General features: G+C 41.8%; 1 protein-coding gene across 2 annotated transcripts in view; it reads left to right on the top strand.

Moving 5' to 3' along the window:
* The window catches only part of LOC146829082 (magnesium transporter NIPA2-like), a 116,011-nt gene that overhangs the window by 24,826 nt on the left and 70,510 nt on the right, over positions 1–20,675 (top strand). For both annotated transcript variants that reach the window (XM_085607707.1, XM_085607706.1), the window contains one exon: positions 19,173–19,255. The gene's annotated coding sequence lies outside the window, so the exon portion shown is untranslated. The remainder of the gene's footprint in view (positions 1–19,172; positions 19,256–20,675) is intronic.

The raw sequence follows: 20,675 nt of genomic DNA, 5'->3' as shown, positions 1-20,675 counted from the left end.
GGACTTCAAAGACTTGAACCTTCGACGAGCTGCCGCACAGCTGAATGAAGAAATCTCCCTTGGGGTAAAGGAGTTACCCCTCTGCTTGGCAGGCACCTGAAACACTGCAAGTGACCCGGTTGGAACTCCGCTGCTCCTACGGGCATCGAAGACTTCTACCTACCCTGAGGTGGGTTTCCAAGCATCCCAGAGGCCAGTGAGTGTGCACAGCAAAGCTCAGCACCGTGGACCCCGTGGGTGCCGAGATCCCCAATACCCCAGGACACCGGCCACCTCTTGCACAGCACACGACCCCGACCAGTGGGGAAGTTGTGCTTTGGCCCATCATTGAGCCAACCTCTCAGCATTACTTGTGCCAAAGGACGATGCTCCAGCCCGCTCCGGCGACCCGTGGGCTCATCTTTACGCAATCCAAATTGCCGCCTCCCGCGGTCCCTTGTCTCTCGACTGGTGGGCCCTAGCGGAGGTCAATCTTTACTTTAAAGGGCTCCCCTGGTTGCTCCAGGCCTGCTCTACCGTCTCCTTGCTGGAGACCTCGCTCAGACCTCGTGGGTCTGCACCATAGCTGTTTTGTGATCCTTGCGTCGGTGGCGGTAGCCAAGGCTTAGTGGATCCAATCCGGACACTAACACCGCAGCGGCCTTCATCCTTCGTGGGACAGTCGCCCTCCAGAAGCTGGCCTTCCTTGAAGCCTCCTGGACCTCGTGGCTGCTGATCCAAGCTACCCGTCTTCAACCTGAAAACACCCGACATTGAAGGGCTCTTTCTCCTGAGCTCCCTGGTCACTGGCTAGTGACCCAGACTCTGTCCCCTCTGCTTTCAGGTCCTTACCTTCAAGATCTACATCTTCAATCTGCACGACATCGACGACGCTTCACGCCAGCAGCAGTTCTTCACCTTTTTCCATTGAAAACGAGATCGCGACCCGACATCGAAAACGACCTATGCACCCGGCTTCCCTGGGGCAGGTAACAGTGGTACCTCGGTACTGTCGTGGGTGTGGGCCCTCCAAAAGCTTAACTCTAAGCTGCTGAACTTGAACTCCCGCTAGAAGTGTCCAGATTCTTGTAATTTCCAACCGCGACATTTCCCATAGGGTTTAATAGGGATCCCGACTGTAGTTTAAGCACTGCACCCGTCTCCTGTAGGTCCCCTTCCTTACCACCTTGGGTGGTTTCATAAGGGGCCATCGACCCTAAGTGCCCTAGGCACTGTCTGCAGAACTGTCGTGGTTCTTATACCACTTTTTTTAATATATGGTTTGGTCCCCCCCCCCCCCCCCCGGGGCCCTGTGATTCCAGTGCTATTTATTGTTGTTTAAATGCTTTATTGAATTGTATCTTTACCTCCAGTCTCACAAGAGACTAGTGGGATTTGTTCTTAGAATAAATACATATATTTTGAATATATACCTGTGTGGACTACTCTTTCATTTGGTTATTCAAGAGGTTATCTATGGTAAAACAATAAGCTTACCACTCCTTCAAGACTTAGCCTGAAGGCTGCTCTCCACAGCTACCACTAGGATAGCTTTCTGTAAAGGTTGTCTTTTAACCTATCACCATAAGAGTCGAATTGGACTGGTGCAAGGTGTCCCCTATAACTAGTGGACCGCATATGCCAGGCCAACTTCTCACAGGGTGTCTTAGCTCTTTATGTAACAAACACTTTATACAGTGACAATAAAACATTTACATGTGTGAAAATCAATGTACAAGATGAGTTACATGAGACAGGGTTACAAGGTGTAGGAGTCACATGTCCTTCATAGCTCACCGTCCCATATTACAAGGATTACAATTTATGAACTGCTGGAAACAAAAGGATCTCTGTTTTAAAAGCAATAACCAACTTTACTATCTACATAAACTAACAATCTGTCACCTGCATGTTACGTGATGTGCTTTGCAGGAGACATGCTACTTTGATTCAAATCTGGGACTTCACAAAACACAGATCCCTCCAACAAATGTGTTAAACTCCAGAGTTTTCTCACCATTATTACTATTCCCCGAGATTTACTGGGCACCTTTACAGCAGATGCCTTAATCCAATCAAATATTTTAAAATGTAGACTTTGCAACCAATTAAGCATAACCGATCTACTGCCATGCTTCTCCTTGTTGCCAATTTCTTTGTGGTAGGGCTTAAAAAACATAAATGTGTCAGTTGAGGCTCAGATTTTGCGTTGGGATTGCACCACTTTTTTGGCACAACCCCAATGCCAAATCTCATTTGTTAAATCTCATAATGCACTTAGATGTACTCTTGATATACCTAATAATCATATGTGTGAGGTCTTAATATCTGATGTCACTTCTTGAGATGTCATTTCCAGTGAGGTCACTTCCTGTGATGTCGCATGCAATGTCACGCATCGTAACTTCATGCGTTGTGATGGCACGCATCATGATTTCACTTGCATACTGCCTAGCCTGGTTAGTCCCCCCACTTCTTTTTTTAGGGCTTGTGCCCTGGTTCTAAGGGTATTGCCAACTGGGGAAACAAGTGTACAGTTTTAGGGAAAAAGATCTGGCACTGGGGGCTTGGATAGCAGGAACACAGTGCACTTCTGTAAAAACGGCATCATTTACTAGGTCAAAAGTGGAGATGACCATGTCAAAACGGGGCACTTTTCTACATTATGATCTTAGTATTATTGTGGGCTATAACTGTTCTATTTGAAAGTACATCACAATATCACGCGATGGCAAACCATAGGTCAGTCCTTCTTAGCTTACCTACATTATGAAAGCAGTATGCTGGTTGGGTTGTTTTCAGTTTGTGGGTTGTAATCTGAGGATTGCGCTTGAGGGAGCGACTGTTTTCTGGGCTCTGTTGCCAGTAGGTGGGTTGGTACAGTTGTCTAGGAAATACCTGTGTTTTCAACTGTATTCAAAAGTTAATATGCTCCTGGGGGCTTTTAATGTTGGCTGGTAGTGAGTTCCCGAGTTTGGAGACTCGTATTGAGAAAGCAGTGCCTCCTACGGATTTCTTATGGTAAGCCGGTGTGATAGTGGTTCAAGTCTGGAGCGCAGAATTAACTTATAGTAAAGTGGTCCTTTTCTTTGGGAGGCTCTGAACAATGCCAAGTGCCTTGAACATTTCCCATCTAGCTACATGTAGCCAGTGGAGTTATTGCAGAACTAGATTCATGGATTCTCTAGGGTGAAGGTGGTGAAGAAGCCTTGCAACAGCATTTTGTATGAATTGTATTTGGGTATGATTAATGCCTGTGTGCCAAGGTATATGCTGTTGGCATAGTCAAGCTTGTTGATTATAAGTGTGAAGAGGGTTAGCAGTTTAAATTGGTATGCAAGGTATGGAAAGATGCAACATAGTGTTTTTATTGTGTGGAGGCAATCTTTGAGATGTTAACATGCGAAGTCAGGGATAGGTCTGAATCCCTGGTTATTCCTAGGTTCCTAACATCTTCAGATGTCGTTTGAGCGGCTTCCTTAGACCATATGGCTGTAGGCTGGAACTTTGACATTGTTCATTGGTCATAATCTCTGTCTTTGCAAGAGTGATCTTTAAATGGATATTCATCAGTCATGAGCTTATGGCACAAAAGCAGTCATCAAGTTGTAAATTGTAAAGGTCTTCAGGGGCTATCCGTTTTCAAAATGATTTGGATGTCATTTGCATAGTTGAAAGAGGTGAGACTGAATGATTTAATCAGGTTCGGTAAGGGGGTTAGGTAGATGTTGAATAACTGAGGGGGTATACTGGGCACCTGAGGAACCCCACAGGGTTGTGATGGAGGCGGTGATGTGAAAGGTGGTAGGTAGATTACACTTTGTCGGTTAGATAACAAGCAATCCATTTAGAGCATTTTAAAGGATTCCAATATCATGAAGTCTTTGTAGTAGCATGTGGTGGTGGACAGTGTCAAGTGCAACTGATAAATTCAGAAGCAACAGGACAGCTGCTCTGTTATTGTCTGCTGTGAGTTTTAGATCATCCCAGATTGATATGATGACTGGCTCTATGCCTCTGCCTAGTCGAAAGCCGGAATGTTCATCTGTCATTGTCATTATCTTCTGTAAAGTTAGAGTTGAGTAAACAGTGCTCTCTCAAAAATTAAGCTTCAGGTATTCATGTGTAGTAGTGGCATCCTTTTGTGTTTCTGATTGCTCTTCTGTAGATTCTGTTATAGTGGCATAAGGTGCATTTATCTGTTTCATCTCTTGTGTGTCTCCATTTGCATTTTAGTATGTTTAGTTATGTCTTCATTCTTTTTGTGTTGTCATCAACCCATGTGGTGTCCGTGTTAGTGGTGAACTCTGGATGTGGTTTTTGGTATTTGTTCAGTGCAGTGGAGATCCAGTTGTAAAAGGTGTGTATGTCTATGGGCACATTTATATTGGAGTTATTTCAAGGTGGGTGTTGAGTTGGTTAATGTCTAGTTTTTCCCCCATTGCTTGTATGCGCATTTGTTGAACGTTTTTGATGTCTATGAAGGGTTGTCATTGATAGGTGCCTTTATCTTGAAAGTGATGATGTTGTGGTTGCTTCAGATAACGGCGTGGCTGTCTGTAACTGTGGCTTGTCTTATGGGTGCAAATATGGCATCTGCAGTGTGTCCTGTGCAGTGAGTTGGGCCAGAAATAAATTGTTGGAGGTTGAAGGCTTCAAGGTTGGTTGGGGTAGCTGTGGTTGTGGTTAGAGTCTTCTTGTAAATTATATGTTGAGATCTCCTAAAATGTATAGGTCTGGGGAGTTCCAGATGGGTGTTGGTTACTGTATCTAGTAAGACATCTTTAAAGTTGGCATTGTTGTGTGGTGGTCTGTATATTAAGAGGAAGGAATAAGTTCTAGTTGGAGTGTGGTGACATCTTATTATCAAGCATTCACAGCTGTCCATGATGAGGTTTTCAATTATTGTTATATATAGTGATTATTTTATGAATGACAACCAGGCCACCTCCAATTTTGCCAATGCGAATTTTGTTTGAGAAAATCAGGTAGGATGGCTTTATTTGGAAAAAAAAAATGTTATATAGCGCTGGCTAGACCCGGCGGTATCTGAGCGCTTTACATGAGGATCAGTGAGTTACAGTTACAAAAATTATATCAGTTACAGTTATAAGAAATTACATCAGTTACAGTTACAAGTATAGGCATAGGAAAAGATCATGAGATTGCACAATAACAAAAGGTTATTAGCGCTTAGTGTATCCAAAACAACACGTTTAATGAGGAATGGAAGGAAAAGGGGGAAAGGCAAACAGGGGAAGGAATGCTGATAGAGTCAGGTAGACCAGAAGGGGAAAAGTGTTTCAGGGGAGACAAAGCTGTCGGAGCAAAAAAGAAACACAGACAAGACCGTGAAGAACCGTTAAAAACAATGTCCGATGTCCGGCTGGGTAGGTGACGGCTGAAGGGTGAACCAAAGCCAGACTCCTCTATAGCTGCATAAGTCAGCTCCACTGGACAACGGCCAATGATTCTCGGACTCCGCAGAATGCTAGCTAGACCCGGGGGTAAAAGAGCGCTTTACATAAGTATGTTAAAACATCAACACAGCGGTTACAAAATTACAATTAGATTCTGGAGCAGAAAAACAATCACATGTTGAAAAATACATCGGTTGAATAGAGCACAAGAAAAAATCTTTCAGTTTCTAGAGCAAGGTAAAACATGGTATACAAGATCAAGGAGCAAGCAGGTAAAGTGGGGAAAGAAAAGGGCTAAGGATAAGTATCAAGCCAGGAAGACCAGGCATGGAGAAGAATGCATTAAGTTTATGCCAAAAAATAAGAGTAAGTAAGTTGGGCAAGAGCGGAGAGGGTCCAGGAATCAGTAACGACAAAGGCCGGACTCCAGACTGGGTCGGGTAAAGGTATGGGTGGAAAGGGGAGCATCTCCAAGTCCAACAAGAAGAAAGAGGTGTAGTTGGCTCCAATGGGGTCGATGAAGGGTGCTGTTGGCTCCGGTGGCACAGGGCATCATGGGTGCCTCACCCTGATCAACAGGATTTCGCGGGGTGAAAGGTAAGTCAAAAGGGGTCGGGTTAGGGCTGAATGAGGAGCTAACCAATGGGGAAAAACGGCCTGGGAGGCTTTCCAATCCGCAAAATGGAGGATCCAGGACGTGGACCCCGCCACAAAATGGCGGGACTGCGGGCAAACCGAAAACAGATCTTAAAGGCCAACAAGAAAGAAAACCTACCCCGGGTGCAAGTCATAGAGGCGGGCTTGTCATCAGCACTGGATGGAAGAAGGCTGGAGGTCTTCGATCCATCACACATCATCGAGGTTAGGAGAAAGTCAGCTCAGGGAGCCCAGCAGCGGCACCGGAAGAAGAAAGGTGGCTCCGGGGTCAGGAGGGTGCGTCAACATCAAGAGGGGGAAACCAACTCCGCTGTAGGGCTGCAGATCTGGCCCTCACAAAAACTGCTCCATCAGGAGAAACACGATCCGTGCGCCCTTGTCGCAACCCTGGATAAGTTAAGCCGAGGCACCATGATGAGCAGCAGGCCGTGCGAACATGGAGGAGCAGGCCCCCGCAAGAGGGATCCGGAAGCCGTTACAAGGTTGGCAGTGGGTCCCCGTACAGCCAGAACCAAGTCTGTCAACAGCCTGATGGGGGGGGGGAGAGGGGGCAAGTGGATCATCTCACTTGGGCCCACTCAACAGCCCGATTAGGAGAGAGATGAGACGAAAAGCGCTTACCCCTGCAAGGCGTCCTGTTGGAGGGCAGCGTGGTTCCGAGGTGCAGATAGCACTGGTTCATCGGGAGAGGTGCTGCATGCTCCAAGCACTCTAGGAACTCAGACCTGGAGGTGATCGGCGTGGAAGAGGACAGGAGGCTCGTCGTGCTGGATCGTCTGAGGAGGTGCTGCACGCACCAACCACATGAGGAGCTCAGGCATGGGGGAGATCGGCATGGTGGAAGGCTGGTGGCCTATCAGGAAGCCGGCGACTGTCTTCACGGGCAAACCACAGAACTGAATTGCCGGCGGCAGGGGAAATGATGAAAAGTCCTTGAGATAAAGAAGCGCTCGATCCAGGTGGGGAGCGGCGAGGCAGAGGAGGCGAAGGCTCATTGAGATTCAAGGCAAAAAACGTCTTGGCAGGTGAGCAAACGTTGAGCGAGGAGGTCCGGTATCGTGAGGTCAAGGATGTCTGAAAAGGGATTCGGATGGTGGGGTTAGCAGGGGATATTGACCGATATGGTTATCCCAACCCAGAAGCTCTTGCAGAGAGCTCCTACTTGACGGCCATCTTTAGCAGTCATGTGAGTGGAATGTGAGTGCAGAATCTTCACTGGGCTATGTTTCTGTAATGATGGTGAGGTCTGATGATGCTTCTAGGAGTAGGTCAAAGAGGTTAAAGTGATTTTTGTTCATGGATTTTGTATTTAAAATTAGGCATTACAGTTAAGTTTCTTTCTTCTCATCATGGTGTTTTGAAAGGCATGTGTGGTGTAGTATGGGTGAAGGTGAAGGGTTATAGGGCCTTTTAATGTGGTTGGTTTGGTGGGTATTGTGTTTGCAGCTTTTGGTGTAGGTGAAATGGAGATGTTTGGTTTAAGAAATTAGAATTTTGAGATATGTTTGTGAGGAAGGGGCTTTTTGTGTTCAGTAGTGGTGTAAGTGCTTCGTTGTCTGGTGATTTAGATAGAGTGTGAGGAGTTGCGGTCGGAAGGTATGATTAGGGAACCTTGTTATCACAAATTCACACCATCCCTTGTTTTAGTTTTTAGGTCTCGCCTACGCAGCGCGCAAGCGTTGCTTAGGAGGGACCGCTTGGAATCGCTCAGCACTTTTTGGGAAACTCGTGCATGTACTGCACTGTTCCCAATGAACCCTCGTGCATGTGTGGCATTTACCTTGCGGGAGCGAGCAGCGGCGCCATCTGTTTGTAATTATCGCGCCTGCCGCTGCTCGCTCCCGCAAATAAAACGCTGTGCGTCGCTTTAACTTTCGGGGCCGCTCTTGTCTAATGTGGCGCCGTGACATTTCCGTGTGTGTACTTGTCAGAGGCCAAAGAGAGAGGGGATTATTAATGTTACTTCACTGTGACTGGGCCACATCTGTACGGTAAATGCAGACAGACTTATTTTCAGGAGTCCTTTATCAGTTACACACCCTCCACGCAGCTAAAAGTTAAAAAGTGACATCTGTTTTATAATAATATAAATTCATACGCTTAAAGAAATGAAGCAGCATGGGGGGTGGTTTAGGTGCTATACCAAACAGTGAATACGAGGCCTCAAAATGTTACCCAATTCCTGCGTTTTTTTTTTTACTTAAACAATTTCTTAAATGGGTCTGCAAACCACCACAAACATCGTACCTTTGTCCTGAACATTACAGGAATATTGCATTCATACCGGGACCTGCCAAATCCAGGGTGACATCCTGTGCAGAGCATACCGTAATTTCCGGTTCGTTGCTAGGTACTGCGCGAACGTGTCGTTATCACTGTGAGCCTCTCTTTACTTTAGCCTTTACGTGGCGTTAGAAATGACTGGCGTCAGTCAGGCTCTAACGGTTGTTAGTCTTTGGGGAAAGCGTAATAATATATAATTAAGGGATATTGTGTTTGCACCCTTAATTACAGACCTGCTGCATGGAGGACTCATTTAGCAAGGGAATTACACCTTTCGCTAGCTTAGTTTCATGCTACAAGCCTCCCCCTCTACATACTCGGTACGGTGTTCTGCAGCAGACCGCGTGCTTTATTTAGTCTTTGCCATTTATGTCAAAAACTGAAGCCATTTCTTCTAACTTTCTCTCAGTTGGCTGACACAACGATCAATTAATGACGTGTCGACCTGTTTTATTTTTTGGGGGGAGTTTGGGGGATGTATTCTCAGAATTAGAGTAGGATAGGCGGTTTGTTGTGGCGATAAAACTAATAAACCAAGTGGGATTAGGCGTCTGGACACCTAATTTTCCTACAATCCTCGTCGTCTTTGTCTTAACGGAGAGTAGTCTTTGTTTTCTTCCCTTCTCCTCTATAATATTAAACCAACCGTCTATTTTAAAGAGATTACTACAATTGAGAGGCCCATTACAGCCAAGAAAATACGTAAGAAATGTACTGATTACAGCTGAGAGGGACAATGGTCGACCTCCAGTACTTATACTGCAATACTGACTTTTCCCAGAATCCCAATTCCTGAGAAACACCATCCCGGGACAGAAGCTTTCAATTAGTATAATTTCCACTAGCTAAAGAGCATTGTGGGCTGTGTTGCTTCTAAAGCGGCTTTACCCCACTAGTGAGGGCCCGATCCCACCCATTACATCATTTACCGTTTGCTATATGCACTCACTCTGTTTCTTAGGCTATCTCAGCATTTGGTTTGGCCATTTGGCACCACATCAGACTCAGAACTCAAGCAATGAAAATGAGGGAAACCTATACATATTGGCGATTACACCTATTTGAGCAATGAGAAACTCTAAAAAGACTTTAAAACTGGGGCAAAATAATTACAATAAAATTATGAAAATATCACACATAGCAATTTAAAACCTTGGCAGCTATGCACTTAAAGGCTTCTCTTTACCAACTGATATTGAAACTATTCAAAACAATAATGTATAGTAGAACGCTGCTTACTGTGTATCAGCCATAACTTGTCCATAGCCAATAGGTCTCGCTTTTGGGACCTTGTAAGTATTTAGTTATGCAGCACAATCTCCTTGGTGCATGGCTAAACACTTATAAGGTCCCAAAGGCGAGACCTATTGGCTGTGCCAATGCTTGTTTTTTCTGGTAAAAGAAATTGTATTTATAAGGTAATTGGGTTGTGTTTCTGTAGGCTGTGGTGAGTGGTTCAAAAAGCGAATGGCATTTGAACAGACCAATGGTTGAAGGCTGGCCAAAATCCTCTATGTGTATATACATCTACGTATTTTAGTATGATTATTTTTTTTATTGTGTTATTCTTCTTTTTCTTTTTTTAAACATGAAGCTGGCAAACAGATAAAACTGTCTGTAGGCTAGCCCTAAAATTGAAAAGGGCATTGAAGAGCACAGGATGGCTAAACTAGAAGATATAATATCCGACATAAAACATGTCCAACATTGTTTACCCAGAAGCCAAGATGTAGAAATAACTGACATGTCTACTTCACTAAGAATACATTCTTTTTTTTAAACCCAGAACAAACCTTTTGGAAGTTGGTAGCTCAGAGTTTGCCTGGGGTACTCCCCACGCCACTAACTAGGACTACACTTAAGATTTCAAGCCACAGGTATACTACATGTTTCTTCCTTCACAACCCCAAACTGGCTAGAATGAGGTAGTACATGCAAAATCCAGTCCTGAAAACATAATGACTTTATGGAAACAAACCAGAGCCAATTTACTTTCTCAGTGACCTGAAACTAAGGCCCTCAAAAGTGATTGCTTAATTAATCTTAGCATCCTCGAACATTAGAGCTCAGGATGCTTACATGCCATGTGAAACTACTACTTATGCCAAGGCTTACATATTTTAAAGCAACCAGATCTGCACTATGCAAAAGCTAGAAGTACCCAACCCTACCCATCTAAGAGTTTGGATGCTGCAAGTGGATCCTGCTAATTGCTTTACCAAATCAGGCACGTGGAGAATTGTGCCAGATAAGGCTTCAGCCTTTTTTTGGTCACATTCTATATGCAACCTAAGTGTGATTATTATCCATGAAAATTGCTCAGATCTCAAAAACATAATACTTACCCAAATCTGACCTTTAAAGAACCTTATGAGAAAAACAGATAATAGATTGTGTTGTAAATTAATCTCATTAGTATTTCCAATGTATCTGATTTTATGATCTTCGAGTGCACCTTCTATCTGCCCTTGATTCACTTACTCTCTGGATCTCAGGCATACAGTGGCTAGCACTTTACCATCTTTTACTACACTAAGCATTAGTTGGCATTTATGCTCTGATCTAGACACCTGCAAGGCAGTGCAGGTTTTTAGTTTTTTACCTGATATCTGGTCAGAGGTTAAACTTACTAGTATACCCTGTGGCCAATTTTTTTGGTGCACAGATAGAATTAGTGGAGGTTTGTAACCCCTCTGGCAGTGATCCATAGATTTATAACCCTCTGCCATATGTGCTTAATGACTACATTTGGTCCCAAGGCATCTCTGTGTTTCTAACTCCTGGCTGTATGTGTCCTGTCATGCCCAGGCACACCCTTACAGTATGGCGCGCCACAGGAGACATCCTTGCTTTGCTGCGGTTAACCCCCTCATGTGATTATAGATTCCCATCCATGTATCTTCAGCTGGCTTAGGCTGTAATTGTAGCTTTATGCGCACAATAGCCTTATTTTTAATTGACCTACTAGAAGATGGCATTATTTTGAAAAAAAACATTTATTGTTGTAGGGATGTAGAGCAGGGCAACTTATGGCAAAAGATGTTCAAGCAATCACTGAAGGAGTCAAGCCTGTGAAATGGGAAAGCTGTCTGGATGACTACGACTACAAGTTTTTCAGTATGTGAAAAAGCGTTCATGTGTCTTGCAAACCTCGCCACAGTCCCCTTTCCAATCATGCTTCTTCAAACCATATAGATTATATGTATACATGAAACATACTCATGTAATCCTCTGATCTTTATCTGAATCTCCAACAAATTCTTGGCCTCTACCTCCCTTGACTTGTTACACTGCAATGTCAATTGTGCTGAACACCGCTTGCTTTACATTAAGCTGCTTGGGTATAGTGTGCTTCATGACCCACAGCAACCTTGATACCTTGTTCAGTACGTAACAAGGACATTTCCCCAGAGTTAACAACAGAGGTCTACACAACGCTCTACCTTAAGCACAGCATATAAAATGCAGTTGGTCCCTTAATCATAGTTCCAGTAACCATATGTCCTGTGTGACCATCACCACAATACTGACATCGAGCCAACTTTGAAACCCTCAGAGTTTGCCTAACAAGTTGCACCATCACTGCCAGCCTCCTTTCCCACCCATCACCAATAGCGTCTTTGGGAATTTCAAGCTTTCAGGTCATTTTATCACCAAATTATGAAAAAAGCCTTTCTGATTATCCAAGGTCTAATAGAACACATCTATCATAGCCTTTTGGTCTCTGCTAATAACATCACCCCCAGTCACTTCTAAGGCAATACTGCTGTTCTACTCTGTCTGACTTGCAAAGTCCCATATGCCATCTTGATTATTGGTCCGACAATTATAAATTCCATCCATATTTGGATCAAAAAACCTCCTTTTCATAACCAACAATCCGAACTTACTAAAAAAAAAAGTATGATATCCTTTAAACATTTCTCATTACAGCAGTTTCTGCCAGTTGTCCCTGACTCACAAGAGAGCCTCTGCTTCAGGGATACAGCATTGCCCCACAACACATCACTGATAACCTCCCCTCATCCCACACACATACTGTGTGATCAACCTTCCCTTTCCTGGTATCCTCGGGAGATCAGACAAATGGGGTACAAATTCACTTCTCATTCAGTTCTCAGTGCCATAAATCTGGCAAAGATGAGTGCAACCTAGACATCATGACGTCCAGGGCCAGTATTTACATCAATTTTCAACCTGTTAATGAGAATGAATTACTCTTCAAAGTGAACCATCACTCCATCAACTCTGCCTGTCTGGCATAAATACTTTGCCACACTACTTTAGTGCACCACAAAATTGATCCCCCTAGCAGCAATTTCCTGGTATGTTAAGGGTTTAGGTAACTCCATTAAAGTGGGCTTAAATTCTGCTCATTGGTTGACATTGGTTGGCTTCATCGTCACTCATATGTTGGCTTCTTATTCAATGCCTTGCTTTGGTGCAGTTAATGAAGGCATATAGCATTATTTTCATTCATCGTTAAATTCCTATACGTTGCAGACTTGCCCTGTCTGGGCATACATTGCATTTCCAGTGTTCATTAAATAGCACGTAAGCTCAACATTGGGTGTGTGGCCGTTCACTAGGGGCAGGGGAAGTAACAGTAGATGTTGTAGCACCCAGGATAATGTGCTGCATGGCTAAATATTTATAAGGTACCAAAGGTGAGGCCTATTGGCTATACCAATGCTTGTTTCATTATGTAGCCATTGCAAGGTAATGTTTCCAGCGGCACCCCATCCCTGGAGCCCAGATTTGAGAGCTCATCGTGCATCATGGTGAGAGAAACATACAGATAGAGGTAATGAGTGGGAGAAGTAGAAAGGGCGACTGATGGAGCCATAAGGCAGATGTCTTGACAGCGAAACAAGTGGGCAGCAAAAGATGGTAAAGGAGAGAAAGCAGTGGAAATAAGGGCGAGAATGGAGCTAGAAAGAAAACTGAAAGGAAGTTTAGGACATCCGAGGAACAAATAGGCAAAATCCTATCTAGTCACTGGTTCAAGTAATTTTTTGGTTATCCTTTGCATTTTGGTACTTAGAGTTTTGCATTTAATTTTCAAATATTAGAATGCAAAGGAAACTGGGTTGGATGAGCTACTTACTCCTCACATAGAACAATTTTTAATCTCCAGCGGAAAACTTTGGGAAGGAGAGTAAGAAGGTTGGATAGAAAGGAAAGGACATTGAAGGAAGAGGCAGCAAGAAGAAGAGAGGGAGAGTGATGGAGATAAAGCAGGACAATGAAAGTAAAGGAGGAATAAAGAGAGATGTAGAAAAAGAGGGAGTAATTAATACATCGAGGGAAGGGAGACAGAAAACCAAAATGGGACTAGGTAGAGGAAATGTACAGAAAAATACAAGAGTTACAGCTGACACAGGATAACGTGAAATCTTTTAGGAAAAATGATGGGAGGGACGAGGGAGGACGTAAAAATGGAAAACATGAGGGACTGGATGGGAAATAATACAGATTGGGCAAACAAAGCGAAGCTATTTCTTCGTACAGCGTTGTTATACCTTTGGGTCTGCTTTTATACAACTCTCTAAATAAAGTAAAATGAAATGAAGGAAAGTGAAGGCTAGGGACAGTGTAAAGAATATGGCGCACGAGGAGATGGAATGGAATTAGACAACTTGGTGTGGCAGGTTATAGAAAGAGGAACAGAGTCTTGAAGGGAAGAATGTAAATAGAAGGGTATAGATGGCACAAAGGAAGGGATTTTATTTCTGAATACTATCCAGAAAAATATTGTGCTACAGAAATATCATAGTCAGAATATAAACTGGCAAAATATACTCCAGGTAAATGTGTATATATAGGTAATTATAAATTTACTATTCTTTAATTCTAAATCTACATGCCTTGAGACACCCACACAATAAAGTCATGTTGTGAAGTTGCACATGCATGCTACACTGGCTCACAGAGTCTAATTTAGGACTTGGTCTTAGCCACACCATTTTAAAAATTCACCAGCTGCTACTGATTTTAACTGAATTTGGTTTTTTTTTGTTTAAATTTATTTATTGAGTTTTAACATTTTAATAAATGCTGTTTGACAAACACCAATACAGATTACACGCATGGACATGTGATCACAGGCAGACATATATCGGTGAAAATCTACATAAAGGAAAATGCGCATGCACTAGATCATCTGATTTTAACTGAATTTGTTAACTTCTATAAACATTGATACAGTCTTGAGGCCTACCCCTCCCAATCAGATATATCCAAATATTTAAAATCTATTGAATCCCCCAAACACAGAACAATTTCATTGTCTCATTGAAAAGAGCCGTTTCATTAACAGAACTCACTAAAGCAGTCTCTATCTTAAAATCCTAAAAAGAGGGAAAACTCCTGAATCCAGTGGTTTTACTATTGCAAAACGTTTATTCCATAAACTTTTACTTTTAATTTCAACTTTTTCGTTGACAATAAAGCTGATTAGGGCACCTTTCATAAAGCAATTATTTGCTTAATCCCCAAACAAAACCGATATCTTAAACAATGCATAAACTGTTGCCCCATATCCTAAGTTAGTACTGATTATAGAATGTTTGCAAAAATATTAGCACTACACATTGATCCTATTATGCCAGATCTCATTGGCCTAGAACAATTGAGCTTCATCAAAGGTCAGTCTGGCATCTGCCAATGTTCGTATCTTTTTCAGCATCTCTAAGTAAAGCTTCTACATTATTTTTTCCCGGCTGCTATTGTTTTAGATTCTGAAAAAGCCTTCAACAGGATTGGTTGGGATTGTATGTTCCAAGCACTAACTGAATTGGTTTTTCACTTAAATCCATGAATTTGATTTCCGTACTATAAACAGGTCCTAGAGATGCTGTATTTGTTAATGGTATCCTATCTGATCATTTCCCTTTGTTCGGAGGTGTACGTCAAGGATGTCCCTTATCTACTCATGTATTTATTATTGCACCAGAACCATTTCTCACTAATTTTAGAAGAGAAACAAATATCTTGGGTTCTCATATTGGAGATCAACAAATAAAAATATCCGTCTAAGCTGATGAAACTATATTATACTGTTCTCATCCTGCTAAATCACTCTCAATATTCTTAGAACAAGTTTCTGTTTTTTTTCCAGTTATCTGGCTATCGGTTGAACACTGACAAGTCTGAAATACTACTTCCTAAATTTTTTATGAGCTAAACAGCTTTGCACTCGGGTAGCTTTTACATGGTAACCTGTAAAAAAAAATGGTTCACAGAAACGATTGACACAATTAAATTAAACTTTGAAAACATTAACAAGACCTTAAATTATACAATTTTGTGATGGAATCAGTTGTTTCTCTTTTGGTGGGGTAGAATGGATGATGTTGACACCTATGGTATTGTACATAATTTCTATGATTTCAGTCCAAATACCCAGCCATTATTTTACAAGAATAGATTATTTTCTCTCTAAATTCCTTTGGAAGGGAAAGCCATCATGAGTTGCTTTATCAAACTTAAAAAAGTTAAATCTGAAGGTGGACTTATTTACCAAATTTTAGGGAATATCACTATGCTTTTTCTAGAGAACAATCAGCTTAGTGGCTTAATCAAGCTCAACTCCCTCATAACCCTTTACCGTTGTCATTAGAAGCATCTCTAATATTCCCCTTCGATTATTTGGAAATATTTTTCATGACAAAAACTTCCCAATTACATATTCCTATTTTTGCCCATTTTAATAGTATATCAAAACCTTTGCTCCCCTTAACTCCTCTTTCTATTGCCAATTTCCAACAACACAACCTATTTGGCATAATTGTTTTATTCAAATCAATAATCTCCCTGTAGATTGGAAAGCATAAAGAGACAGGAATATGCTGGGTAACTGAATTGTTTGATAATGATTGGATTTTATCTTTTACATTTTTATTACCCTCCAACTTTGGGGAAAAAATAGGATCTCTTATGCACCATTGAAACTAACTCCATATTGAGGCTACCACAGGCAGTTCATTCTTCCTCCTAATCTTGCAAATTATTCCAAATACTATGCACTAATCCCAATGCCTCTTACATTTACAAATTAATATAATCTGCTGACAGGCTCAAATAAAAAGCATAATTTGTGTAGGAGAATGATTTGATGATATACGGGCCCATTACTTTGTGGAAAAAGATTTGGTTTAAAATCCATAAATCCACAAAAGCTAAAAATACTTTACAAACTCTTTAGTTTGCCTATCACCGCCTACTATTTACTCCTTCGAGCTTGAAAATATTCTCTAAGGACTTAAACTTATCTTGTTGGTCCTGTTATTATTCATAAGCAAACTTAAAACGTGTTACTTGAATGTCCTGCTGTTTTTTATTATTTCGGGGGATGGGTAGGACAACAAATCAACAAGAATTTTAAGGTCAACATCTCTTATTTTCAAATATTTTCTTAGGCATTACTGCTCCAAGTTGGTCTGATTTAGCCCAGGACCATAAATTAGTGAACTTACTATTGGCTATTGCTTTCACCTAATACCATCTAATTGGAACCATGCCCCAAATGTTACTTTACAATCCTGGTGGTATACTGTATATTTTCTAACCATAGACTAGATACTAACTATGTTTCCCCTATTCCCTTCGCTATAAAAAGAGACATTTTATGGATTTCAGTCACACATTTTCTGACTTATTCTAGTTTATTAGCAAGTAAGGAGGTTATTATTTGTGCTGAGGTACGGAAACCACCCTAATTGAGTATGAGCAATATTTCTCTGTCTATAGCTGTAGCCTTAACGTTATATTTATATGATGTTCTCTTTCTTCATAATGTCTACAGCTTATTCTATTTTGTATATTGTTCTAATTGCGTGTTCATACAGTTCTCCCCACTCTTCTCTTTAGGTTCCTTAATGTGATTATTTAATTCATTATACTTCCAGCATTCGATGTATATTTAATTAATTTCTAGATAATTTATGTAGTCATACTCTGCACTATGACACGTCTTATCTCCAAGACTTTGTTATAAACCTCACAATTTATTCTGTCATTGTCAACTGCTGTCAAGTACTTTAAATAAACTCAAAATTAAAGAAAAGCCTACAACCCTGTAACTCAACCTTTTCTCTCTGGTCAATGAGCATCACATTTCTCCTTTTATTGTCCACCCCTTCCCTCCCCAGTCTAGTGCAGCATGAGTGTATATGGTAATGTGTTCTCTGTATGCCTCTTTATTCTCCATAAATCTCCCACTGTTCCCTGACTAGGTCTGTGCTTTATACCGATCCTAAATATTGTTCAGTGTTTCATACCCTAAAAATATAAATGCGTTTACTTGATTCCATCTCTCTCCTCTGGTAACCGCTTATATACAAAGCTTCAGAAATATAAAATTTGTACTTGGAAACAACTTCAGGCAAGCCTAATTTATTAAGTGTTATCTTGTCTTGTAGTTCCTAAAAATACATAGGATCTGCGCGTTTGTTGGACAACAAAGTGCGGCGATTGGTGTTTAGACTAATTCCGGACACCCCCACAACTTATAGACCAGCTAGCTCACAGTGCCACTATACGCCCCCGAACCCTACCAAGGAGCGAATAGGTTTTGGCAACCATTGAGCATGATAACTCTTGACCCTTCAGGGATCGTGGAAACAGTACAGTACTTTTTGCTCAGTCAATCGTACTCACTTAGTCTCCGAGAGATGCACAGAATAAATGTTGGGGACGTTTTCAATAAGAATTTATTGAACCAGCACCATTCTATTATAAAACATGTTTGCTGTGACAATCAATAGGCAGAAGAAAATGTAAGAGATTACAAGCACCAACCGAGTAAATAGTAGATACATTTCTACCATGGTGCTAAGCAACCAAAATTTGCAGGCATATAATCTTAGCAAACTCCACTGGGTGTACCCTACCTAAGTGTACCTTAATGTACCTAGCATGTATGTGGGTGTGAAGACAAGAATCCCCTAGGAAAGAGCCAACCCCACTACCTGATGGGAGAGAATGAAGGACCAAGTCTTGGTCACAAGTTGGACACCCTGCAAGGGATGTCCGACCGCTGCATGTTGAAGCCTCAGCGTACAGGGACCTCTGTGTAAGTGTCAGTGTAGATGCGTCTCTTCTCGTTACCTAGTAAAGGCGAGGTTCTTTTATACCAAAAAGGTAACATCTGGGGTTCTCCCACAATCTATGTTGTGGGTATGATTATGTAGTTGAGCCTAAATCAATAATTGTAATTATGCAAAGTAGCCCTGTTGCCCAAGGATGAAGATGGAGAGGACTTTTGTACAGAGTATCTTAATCCTGTTATGTACGTCATGTGCAGGGGATTAATTTATGATGAGAAGAATCCTCATGCATAGTAAAGGAGGCTAGTTTCAAGGAAACCAGTCGACATTTATTCAGCACATAACTGGGTAAAAGGTCATAGCAAGAACCGTTCTGCAGAACAAGGTAGGACAAATGTAGGTAAATGGTCGCTTTGCTACTTAGGCCTAGGTTAGGAAACATAACAAACTGTTCTACAGAATCTACCTCCACATTCTATGCGGACAGTATGCTGATAGCTATTGAATTATGTGGCAGTGAAGGACAAAATGGTGGGGCAGGGCTTACTAGATTATGATGTATGGAAAGACACAATTTGCAGCAAGAAATGGCAGATTCTGTGGTATTACTATTTACTTCATATAATGAGCATGGCTACATAAGCAATAGAAAATACTTGTATTTCTTAGGAATGAAAACATACACGTTCATAGGTCCGGGTTAAAATGTTATACATCAACGGTTAATGGTTTTGGTGGAAGCACAGGAATGAATTTTAACAAAACCTTGCTTTCTATCTTTCAGAGTGAAGAAGATTGTGAAAAACGTATGCAATGTTTTACCCAGTGGAAACAAAGTCTACATTTATACGCTTGTTTTGATTAAAGGTGAGATTTTTATTTTGTACAGTTCAGCTTTGTTGAAACTTGCCTTCCATTTCATTCTCTGTTCATACCATATGGCCTCTTTTCAACAAGAATCTGTCCCGCAAACATTGTTGTACCTTACCGTTTTCCTTTGTCCATCTACCAACCACTTTTAGATTTAATACATCCGACCATTAACAAAAATAATAAATGTTTGGGATTTTTCTTATTCTCTACGTGCTGTTTTGAAATAACTGCTACTTACAAATATAGTGATTTAATGTGTGTACATAGTGAAACAAAACACGTTGTGGCAATAAATAAATCAGTCTTTTTTTGTACTGTTTTCTTGCATTTAAATTTGTGGGATTTTTGTCTCTTGCTGTGATCAAAATACTTTCATCAAGGTATCATTTGGGAATATGAAATCATTGAGCTCAAAATTCTCACCTTTATATTTGAAAAGAGCAGTTATCTGGTGATGGGTGACCGATTAACTTCTGCAAAGTTTTTTGAGATATGCTGCGTACCCTACTTAGTATTTCTAGTAGTTATTTACTATGGGGTGGTATTTAAGTTCCTGTCTCCTTTATTAGGTCTCGGCCTATCATAGGCAGCGCATGCGCTGCCTCGTCTTACGAGGCTTCTTGGAATCAATACGATTCCAGAAGCCTCGTCCCAGCTCCGCCTTAACTTTTGATTCGTGCGCGTTGTTTTGTGTCACGAATTGTGCCAAAGGCAGTGCAATGATTGCACTGCAGGCATGTCACTCCTTTAGTGTTGCCACCCTGTCTCCTTTGATCTACGCTCTGCGGGATTGGATCTTTTACCCGCGGCGTTACACTAGTGCCTTTATTTACTGGGGAAGCACTATTTGTTTCCCCTTCCGTCTGTCTCTCTGAGACACAGCTGCTTGTTTACAGCGGCTGCCTGACCAATCTGTTTTTCCGCCAGGGTGTGTTTGAGTGCGTGTGTGAGATAGAGCGCATGTTTGTGTTGGCGTCAATGTATGTGCTCTAGTCTGTGGTGTTCGTGTGAGAAGTGGCGCGATGTCTGTGCGTGGGATGATCACACATTGCGACCCCTGTGTCTCTTTGTCTGTAGCTGCGTGTTGCCACCCGATGCCACAGGCCTTCTCTCTGCCATGTCGGTGCCACGGAAGATCTGAATTGGAAGGGCTTAGACATTATTTAAATGCCAGGATTAACATGTCGCACATGCCTTCATTTGGGCATAGTTTAAGAAAGAAATCAGTGGATTTACATGTACTGTATAGGACACAGCTGAGCCAGAGTAGGAGGTGTTAAATCAGCACAGTTAAATAAAACCTCAGTACACGCGAGAGATTGGCGTGTTGAAAAAGTCTTCTTTTATGGCAAAAGTGCAGCGAGTCCCGACTTGGGATCTGACATGGTCCAGTGACTTGATTGCTCTGGCCTGA

This window comes from Triturus cristatus, chromosome 5_2 (assembly GCF_964204655.1).
Source record: "Triturus cristatus chromosome 5_2, aTriCri1.1, whole genome shotgun sequence".
In the NCBI taxonomy this organism is placed as follows: domain Eukaryota; kingdom Metazoa; phylum Chordata; class Amphibia; order Caudata; family Salamandridae; genus Triturus; species Triturus cristatus.
Note: the sequence above shows the minus strand (reverse complement) of the source record. Positions and strands in the feature narration are given on the sequence as shown.